The 9880-nt window shown below is 45.2% G+C and overlaps 1 long non-coding RNA gene across 1 annotated transcript; it reads left to right on the plus strand.

Annotated features, from left to right (window-relative positions):
• The first annotated feature begins 3312 nt into the window (after window positions 1-3312).
• LOC144367306 (uncharacterized) lies at window positions 3313-8881 on the plus strand. The gene is made up of 3 exons (XR_013426636.1): window positions 3313-3425; window positions 3599-3752; window positions 7284-8881. It is a non-coding gene; the product is annotated as an uncharacterized LOC144367306 (long non-coding RNA).
• Window positions 8882-9880: the final 999 nt, after the last annotated feature.

The raw sequence follows: 9880 nt of genomic DNA on the forward strand, positions 1-9880 counted from the left end.
GCCAAATAATAAGACAGTGCAGGAACAAGGCCGGTGGTATTGTTTGGAGACAAGTCTCTAGGGCTTTCTTGCATGTGTTCATGCCTTCTGCGTAGAAGCTTTGTTCTGGACAATTCTCAATGTGTTTTTGTATAGGAAATACCTTTAGCAAAGAAACTAGTGCCTCTCTGGGGCAGAGGATCTATTGTTTGCCTCCCAGGGCAGTAAATACATCCTCCTCTAGGTGTAGGGCGTGGCAATGTGCTGACACTGTTTTAGAAGACAGTACTCTAAACTGAGGGTCACTGGAAATTGACCGAGTCTTGTTGCTGTGCTGCAGCCCCGTGGGATTCCAGGCACTCCTACTAGAATCTGGGGAAAGGGAAGCCGATATCACTGTGACATGTAGGTACATTTTGCCATGAGCAATCGAGATTTTTGTCGCTGAAGAAAGGAAAAGAGCCTGACCTTCCCACTGTCTCCCACTGTCAGGATCCTCTCCATTGAGGGTCCTTGGGAAGGTTATGACTGCCAGAAAATCGTTGCAGTCCCCGAGTGGTCACAGGACAATGAAGAAAATAAAGTGGGTGTTCTAATCCCAGACCTGGACAGCAAGGCTTTTTGTTAGAAGGCATTTGACAAACAGCCCAGATCAGAGTTCTCTAAAAGCCACTTTCAGCCCCAAAGTATTGGGAGAATAGGGGGAGGGTGTCAGCGCTGAGGACCTTTTGAGCAATCTAGGTGACCTCCTTAGTGGTGGCAAGTAGTTTTCCCCAACTTAATCATTGAATTATGACTGCTCACTGCTAGCTACGATCTCCCCACAGGTTGGTACTGAGGAGAAGGGGACGGTGTAACCCACAGGGAAAAGCAGCCAGCGCTGCCCCCCCCAAATGGACACCCCATGTTCTACCAAAATCAAACTTCTGAAATGAAACTTGATTCAGGGCTTCTGCTGGTGGGTGGGGTCTGCACAAGCTGCAGGTCTCGGCAGCTAATAAGTATTGCAGCTCTAAATCGTGGGCTACCCCCTCCAGTGTTGCCTCAGACCCCAGCAGCTTACCCCCAATCTCAGGATTCTTGTCTCAGTGAACTCAAAAAATGAAACTCTCAGACCAGGATGTGTGAATATAAGAGGGGGATTATTGAGGAACAGAAGCACAACTCCCACAACACAGGAGGCCCCCCCGTAGCAGGTTTTCTCCAGTGTGCTAGTCCAGGGGTCTGTAGAGCACGTAGGTCCCTACTATTTGGTCCAGACTTATACTAATTATGGTTTGGAAAAGGACAGATGCTATTGGCCCAAATTTATGCTAATAAGGGTTTGGAAACACACTAGCCTTATTGGTCAACTCTTGGAGTCCTGACTTGCACTCAGGTCTACCCAACTTCTATTTTCTCAACAAAGGTCAGTACTCGGGAAGTTGAGGTCATCGAATGGTCTGTGCTTGCAGGTTCTAGGCTGTGCGCTGCCCGCAGCAGACTTCTGCAATAGGCATCCATACCATGCCAGGGCTTGGTCACCAAGGGGTGGCAGGTCAGTGTGCCTTGGCTTGCAGGGCCTTGGGACCTCCATGGATGCGTGGCAGGCTACACACTGGCCGCCTGCTCTCCAACCCATCTAGCCACAACTCTACCGCTAGACCACTCCAATGCCATGTCTCAGGAGGGACCAGTGGACCAGCTGTGTGGCTTGGTTGCTAGGAGCCGTGTTGCTACTTTGCCGTGGGTTACAGGCATTTCCTTCTCCAAAATCCTCATGTGTCTTAGTTCATGTAATATGAACTCAGCCACATCAGAGTTGGAAATACAAGATTTTCAGATTAGAGAATTGAGGATTAAAGAGGAAAAAATAACTTGTTCAATACTAAAACAAGAGTTTTGAAATGAAACTGTATTCCCACTGTGGCTGGTAGGTGGGACCAGAGTTCCTCCACTTGTGCTAACAGGTGGGGTCTCATAAACGGCAGGTCTCTGCAGCCAGAAGCCGCGTAGCTCTTAATGGTCACCATGTCCTTCAATGTTATGGCAGACCCCAGTGGCCCACTTTCTGGGCTTTCGTCTTATGAGTTCAAAGAATGAAATTCACAGACCAGGAGGAATGAGTGGCATAGAAGAATGTCTGAAGAACAGAACCAGAACACTTGCGATGCAAGAGAGGACGCCACAGCAGCTTTTCTCTGCCTAAGTGCGCTAGTCTAGGGGCCCACATAGTACTTGGGTCACTGCTATTGGTCCAAACCTATGTTAATTGGGGTTTGAAAAGTACTAATGCTACTGGTCAGCCCTGAATCCCTTTCAGGTTTGCCTTAGTTCCATTTTCTCCCTGCTTCAGGAGGTGGGAGGGTGAACTCATTGACTTGTACACACTCAGTGGGGTCTGGAGCCACAGAGCTGCATGGAGTGCACCTTTGCAGCCTGCATTCCTACTGTGTGCAAGCCAGGCTGCTGTTGGGGTGAAGAATTAGCTTGCCTGGCTCACTGGGATGAAAGCCACATCAACCCGGGGGGCGGGGGGAGGGGGGTCGGCCTTTTTCCGTAAGCCACACCTACTCGTTTCCACCCCTGTCCTATCAGGTCTTCTTTTGGAGTCTGCTGAGCAAATCACACCCAGCCTGCTCTCCTCCTGCCCCATCCCAAGACTCTGAAGCTCTAATTGTTTCTGGGTCAGGTCCACTTCTACTGGGTGGTGAATCTCTGGAGATCAAGGAGCTCACGCTCCCTTTGTTCCCCCTAGGCTGCCTGGTGCCACGTTGGGCTGTCTGGCCACACAAGGTCCTGCCTCACACCTGCAGGTTTTCCACTGCCTTGCTCTGTGCCCTACACTGAGTGAATCTTCAACAGCTACCTGCTGATGGGCACTGCTGTGTGCAAGCAGCTTCTGCCTGTCTGTCTTGGGCCCAGGGCTTTGCTATAACCATCTCCTGTCTCAGAACTTGCCACTAGCCACCAGCACAAGTTGCATTTAACCAGCTGTGAGGTCCATGTGGCTCTCAGCCTGAAGTGATTGGGCCCTCAGGTCCCATCCTGGGCTGCTCCCAGAGGTGGCATCCGCAGCCTGGCACCCACCTCTTTACAATTTACTATTGCAGGGTCAGCGGGGGGAGGGGTCCAGACCAAGGCCTGTCCTGTACACAGCCACAGATAGAATGCCAGCGGAAAGCGGTCACCTGGAGCAGGCCTTACTGAAGCAGAACTGAGCTAGCTGTCACTTGCCCAGGGCTCACCATGCTCCCTGGACTGACCAGAGTCCAGGGCTGGTTACATATTAAAGGATAGAAGGGCAGTGGGGAGTTATAAGGGTAAAGTCATTGGCTCCAGGGGCCACTACTACAGCCATGTGGCCTGCAGAATGTTTTTTTCCCAGCCTGGTGGAGCTGGTGGTCACCTCTAGGCTCCTAGGGCAATGCCACCTCGTGGCCCAGAGCTGACACAGGGCTTCCTAGGTGAGCACCACTCAGGGTCCTGCTCCCTTCACCTGCTCGGGCTCTGATCCCTGGGACCACCTGTGGCCCTGCTGCTCTCCATCTACCTGAACCCTCTGCTCTCCCATATTTGGCTCTTTTTCTTTTCACTCCCCACTTCCTGCTTGTCCTTTGAGCTCTTCCTAATTCCACAGCTCCTCCTCCGTGGGTTGGATTCTCAGTCCTGGAGCCAGGGTTTAATCACCTCTAGATGACTACCCGCCTGAGAACCACGAGTAGTGGTTAGAGGAGCCAGAGAGGAGCCCAGCAGACTGCATCCACCCATCACGCTGTCACACCGACACACAGGTAGCCCTGGGTCACTGTCACCACCACCTGTGCACATCAGTCAGCCCCCTCCTCACCTCCAGCTGCTGATGTGAGATCATTCTCTCTCTGCCACCTCCCCCCCTCCCCATAGAGTTTATGGACAGCACATGTTAGCAAGGGAAAAAGGAATAAGTGTACCAACAGGCACCTCGAGGACACCTGAAGGCCACACAGAAAAGGAAAGAAAGGAGGGTGTGGGCCAGAGATGGGAGTTCAAATCATTCCCATAGGGGTAAAAGGACCTCTTCCCAAAGGAACAGTAGGCTTATTATTGGGACGCAGCTCTTCTACTCTAAAAGGACTTATGATAAGTCCTGGGGTAATTGATCCCGATTATGAAGGTGAAATAAAAATTATAGCCAGTTCTCCCAAGGGTTTATCAGTAATTTCACCAGGAGATAGAATAGCACAGTTACTAATAATACCCAGCCTGCATGATAAATTTTCCAGTCGTACTGTAGAAAGAGGTTCAAAGGGATTAGGCTTCACAGGTGTAGATTGGGCTATGCTTTTTTAAATTTAGATTCTCGCCCCATGCTAAAACTAAATATTCAAGGACATGAATTTAATGGGCTAATAGATACAGGTGCAGATCTTAGCATCATCTCTCCTCAAGAATGTCCAAAACATTGGCCATTACAATAAGCCACTCAAACGCTTCGAGGCCTAGGAGTGGCAACTAATCCCCATAGAAGTGCAATGGTATTAGATTGGAAGGATTCTGAAGGATGTGAAGGAACTATACAGCCATATGTATTGGATCATCTTCCCATAAATTTATGGGGACGAGATGTCCTAGATCAATTAGGTTTGACATTAACAAATAACATCAATCCAAATGCACCCACTATTATAGCTAGACAAGGTTTTAGGAAAGGAAAAAGATTAGAAAAACAAGAACAAGGTATAGCAGCACCAATACAAATAGATCAAGGAACAGACAGACATGGGTTGGATTTTCAGAAAGGGCCACTGAAACAATAAAAATTACTTGGAAATCAGAAAGACCAGTATGTATTCCTCAGTGGCCCCTGACTAAAGAAAAGATACAAGCAGCCCATGACCTGGTCATACAACAATTAGCAGAAGGACATATACAACCTTCTGTATCTCCCCATAATACTCCCATTTTTGTCACCAAAAAGAAATCTGGTAAATGGAGATTATTGCAAGATTTAAGAGCCATTAATAATGAGAAGGTTATTATGGGACCTGCTCAATCGGGGATTCCTCAATTGTCTGCTTTGCCAAAAACCTGGTATGTTTTAGTTATAGGTATTAAAGATTGTTTTTTTCAATTCCAATTCATCCTGAGGATAGTCCACATTTTGCATTTACTATCCCTGCACTGAATCATGAAGGTCCTGATCAGAGATATGAATGGAAAGTACTCCCTCAAGGGATGGCTAACAGCCCAACTATGTGTCAAATTTATGTTAACAAAGTAATCCAGCCACTTAGAAATCAAAATCCTGAACTACAAATATTTCACTATATGGATGATGTATTATTAGCACACAAAGATAAAAACACATTGCTAGAATGTTATGCCACACTTACAAACTTATTAAAAAATTATAATCTAGAGATAGCAATAGATAAAGTACAATTAAATTTTCCAATTAATTATTTAGGAGTTCTATTATCCTAAACTATGGTCCATCCACCAAAAATTCAAATACGAGTAGATCAACTCAAATCACTTAATGACTTTCAAAAGTTATTAGGAGACATAAATTGGATAAGGCCTTATCTAGGTATACCAACAGGAGAGTTGGGACCGTTATTTGATATCCGAAAAGGTCCATCAGATCCAAATTCACCCCAAATGTTAATGCCTGAAGCAAGAAAGGCATTAAAAATCATTGAAACATATATGGAAAATATGCATTTGGATAGAATTGATATAAGTTTGCCTTTATTATTTATTGTACTACCAACAAAAAATATTCCTACAGGAGTATTTTGGCAAGAAGGTCCATTATTATGGATACATTTATCTTATTCTCCTAACACTATTCTTACTAGGTATCCTGAGGCTGTAGGACAATTAATACTCAAAGGAATAAAAGCATCAAAGGGAGTGTTTGGAATTTCTCCCAATAAAATTATTGCTCCATATACTATGAATCAAATTGATGAGTTAGCTAATGAGTTAAATACTTGGGCAATAATCATGTGCAAATCTAATGTTTAATTTGATAACCACTTACCAAAATCCTTTATTGTCTTTTTGGTCATTGCATCCTGTAATTTTTCCAAAAATGACAAGAAAAACACCTATCATGAATGCTCCAAATATATTCACTGATGGGTCAAATAATGGTACAGCAGCAATAGTTACACCTGATCAAACTTTTACATTTTTAGTACCCAAACAATCAGCTCAAAAGGTAGAGCTTAATGCAGTATTACAAGCTTTTGTGATGTTTAAAGATTCTGTATTTAATTTATTTTCTGATAGTCAGTATATAGTTAATGCTATAGTATCCCTTGAAGATGCTGGTAGGATTTCCCCTTCCTCTACTGTTTTCTCTTTGCTTTCCAATATACAAAGTCTAATCTGGGACAGAAAAGATCCATTCTTTATAGGACATATCAGGGCACATACAGGATTGCCTGGAGCCCTTAGTTTGGTCAATGATTTAGCAGATAAAACTACACATGACATATATATTTTCTCTACACTAGAAGAAGCTACAAATTTTCATAAAAAGTTCCATGTCAATGCTAATACTTTACAAAAGCGTTTTTAAATATCTAAGGAACAAGCTAGACAAATAAAACAATGTCAAAATTGTGTGATCTTTTTACCACAAGTTAATCCTGGAATCAATCCTAGAGGACTGATACCTAACCATATTTGGCAGATGGACATCACACACTTGCCAAAATTTGGAAAATTAAAATATTTGCATGTTACAGTTGATACTTCTTCTGGATTTTTGATGGGCTCCCTTCATGCTGGAGAAAAAACTAAAGATATTATAGCTCATTGCTTACAAAATTTTGCCACTGTGGGCGTTCCAAAACAGTTAAAAACAGATAATTCCCCTGGTTATACTTCTACCTCTTTTAAACAATTTTGCTCATCATTTGGCATTACTCATATAACAGGAATCCCATACAATCCATAGTTGAAAGAGCTCATCAAACTATTAAAATGTACTTATTAAAGCAAAAAGAGGGAATTGGGAAGGGGTATATATTCCCCAAAGATAAACTTAAAATAACCCTTTTTACTCTAAACTTTTTAAATTTGGATTCATCAGGGCTTAGTGCTGCGGAAAGGCATATGTGTCCAAAAAATGCACATAAGCCCAAGGTACTTTGGAAGGATATTCTAACAGGACAATGGAAAGGTCCTGACCCAGTAATTGTCTGGAGTCGGGGGTCTGTTTGTGTGTTTCCACAGGGAGAACAGCAGTCGATTTGGATTCCAGAGAGATTAACTAAGGTCCTGACCCAGTGATTGTCTGGAGTCAGAGGTCTGTTTGTGTGTTTCCACAGGGAGAACAGCAGCCGATTTGGATTCCAGAGAGATTAACTAAAGCAATTTCTACAGACCAAAAAGAAGATGATTTGGCTCAAATCCATAACAGCTGATATCCAAAACTCCAGTTTGGCTATCCTTACATCTGTGACAGAACCAGGATGCTTTTTTCAATATCTACTTTATTATTACCGTTTCCCACATCATGAAGTTCTATTTTGTTTTTTTGAGCTCATACAGACCTAGGTTAATGTTTTGCTGATCACTTCTATTTTTTTGACTATAGAGTTTTTAAACATTGCAATGGAGATTTCACCTGTAAAAAGTTATAAGGCTTTACTATTATGTTATGTGTTGTACGTATTATATTATGTGTGCACACTTGTGTTTTATGTTGTATGTTTGTATGTATGTATGTCCATATATCATATATGATGAGCACTCATGAAAAAATGGATCCAAATTTTTTTTTTATTCACATGATTTAAATGGTTTAATTTAAATTGGGTAAACAGCTGTTGAGGATTGTTTTAATATGTGAACAAAAAAGGAGGTTAACAGATCTGTTTGCTTACTTTCACCTTTCCTTTTCATTATATTTAGTAATTCTGTTCAAGATAATGTAAATTGTTAAGAAAATTGTTTTCTTTTAGTGCCTTCTGGAATGTTACATAATTTTTTTCTTTAGCCATTATTGCCAGAATTCCTATCTTTATCCCAGTGCCGGTGAAGACAAAGATAAAACCAATTTACAGCTTCTGCAATAGCCATCACTGAACTGCTTGCAGAACTTGCCTGGACTATGTATAACTTGTATGCATTGTGAACTCACTTGTATGCATTGTGAACTATCTGTTGGTGCAGCGACTTGTGGTAGTGTTGGGGTATTTTTGCTGATGGTGTCATCGGTGGTACAATTTTTCCAAAAGGAGCCGTCAATTGGCTTGGTGTATCTTCCTCCCTTCTGCTTGTCATGGGCATTCAACTAAAATTTGGGGGCCAACAAAGGTGAGGCAAAGAACCTCACCCCCCCACTGGTACAAAGACCTATCCACAGGTGTTACTGTATGCTGCACCGGTAGTCAATGACGGGTAAGATCCAATTGCAATGGTACCAACCTAAGACAGGAGGCTGACGCCTTGAGGTCAGCTCATCCGATGAATGGTAAGGACCATATGTAGTATTGGACAACCTAAGGCAGGCATGGTCCCTAAGCCACACGGTTGCTGTTTAAACAGAGAGGGGGAGATGTTGAGAGCCACAGCCGGAGGGGCTCCAGCAAACTTCCAGCTGCCAGCAAACTTCCAGCTGCCAGCTGATGATTGGCTCGCAGCAGTCCCAGCAAACTTCTAGCTGCCAACTGATTGGCTCCTCTGCAGTGATGCTCATTGGGTTGTTTCCCCGCCCTTTCAGACCACGGAGCTGCTCATTGGGGGACTTTTTTTTGGCTTCGCCCACGCGACCTAGCCAATCAGCCTCAAGAGCAGGAGGAGTGGGGGAGGTTGAGACGCTTGTGGGAAGCCAGTGGTGGCAGTTGGGCTCTGAAGGTTTTCCTGAAGAGCTGTGTGGTTTGGCGTGTGTGGTTCTAAAAATAAAGTTCGTTTCTTTTGACAAGTGGCTCCTGAATTGTGCCCGGCCAGACTGTGGCAGGAGGGTGTGGGCCAGCTGGATACCCACAGTTGCCCAAGAGAACTGAATGAGCAAGGGAAAGATTTGCTAGCAGAACCGAGCTGACGCCTCCTCCGTGGAGAAGTCTTGTGACTTAGAGTCACCTTGTCTTTCTTAGCAAAGGGTGACCTGCTCTGTGGTGCTCCTCCGACATCTTAGTTACTCGAATAATCCTTACATGATGAGGCCTGGGGGGCCTTCTCTGGTCTACAGGGGGCCTCTGCATTGCAGACGTGGGCTGAGCACATCATCTGGGGCTTCATTCCTTCCTTCCATCCTCACGTCCACTCTCTGAGGTGGACCACCAAGTCCAGACAGTATGGGCAGTGGGGACCAGCCAGGCTTATTCCAAGCAGGGAAGCCAGCGCATCCTGCCCAGCATGCTCAGAGCTGTGAGCAACCTTAGTCGCTTAGCACTCACTCTGTCTGCCTGGGGTCTCACCCTGTTCCGGAAACTTCTCCAGCTCAACACATCTGCTCAGCTCGTTGACAGGGGAAGGAGCTGGCTGCTCACCAGCCCTGCCAGTGGACTCACAGGGCTGCTGAAGATGACCTCTGGGGCTTGGTTGTGGAGGGTGTCAGAGCAGAGGGCTGGTGGTGCTCCAGTGACCGGGCGTCTGGTCAGGCCACCGCTGTGGCCACCATGTGGCTCTGTGCTTTCATTGGGGGCAGAAACAGCTGCTGCACCTTCTGTGACTCCCCAGCTTGCTTGTCAGTACTGCCAGGGAACAGCCCGGCTTCCCCTCCTGCCCTACTCACTTCTTTCATTTGATTTCCCATTATTAGAGGCCACCAGCAGCTCTCTGGGAACATCTATCCCGGGCTGTGTTCCTGCCATGGAAGCACTGTCATCTGTCCATACAGAACCTGCCTCTGCATGCCACCACGTTCTCTATCTGGTTTAGAAGGGTCCAACTGTTCCCAGGGAAACTGTCCACATGGTGA

The sequence above is a fragment of the Ictidomys tridecemlineatus genome, chromosome 10, assembly GCF_052094955.1.
Source record: "Ictidomys tridecemlineatus isolate mIctTri1 chromosome 10, mIctTri1.hap1, whole genome shotgun sequence".
Lineage (NCBI taxonomy): Eukaryota > Metazoa > Chordata > Mammalia > Rodentia > Sciuridae > Ictidomys > Ictidomys tridecemlineatus.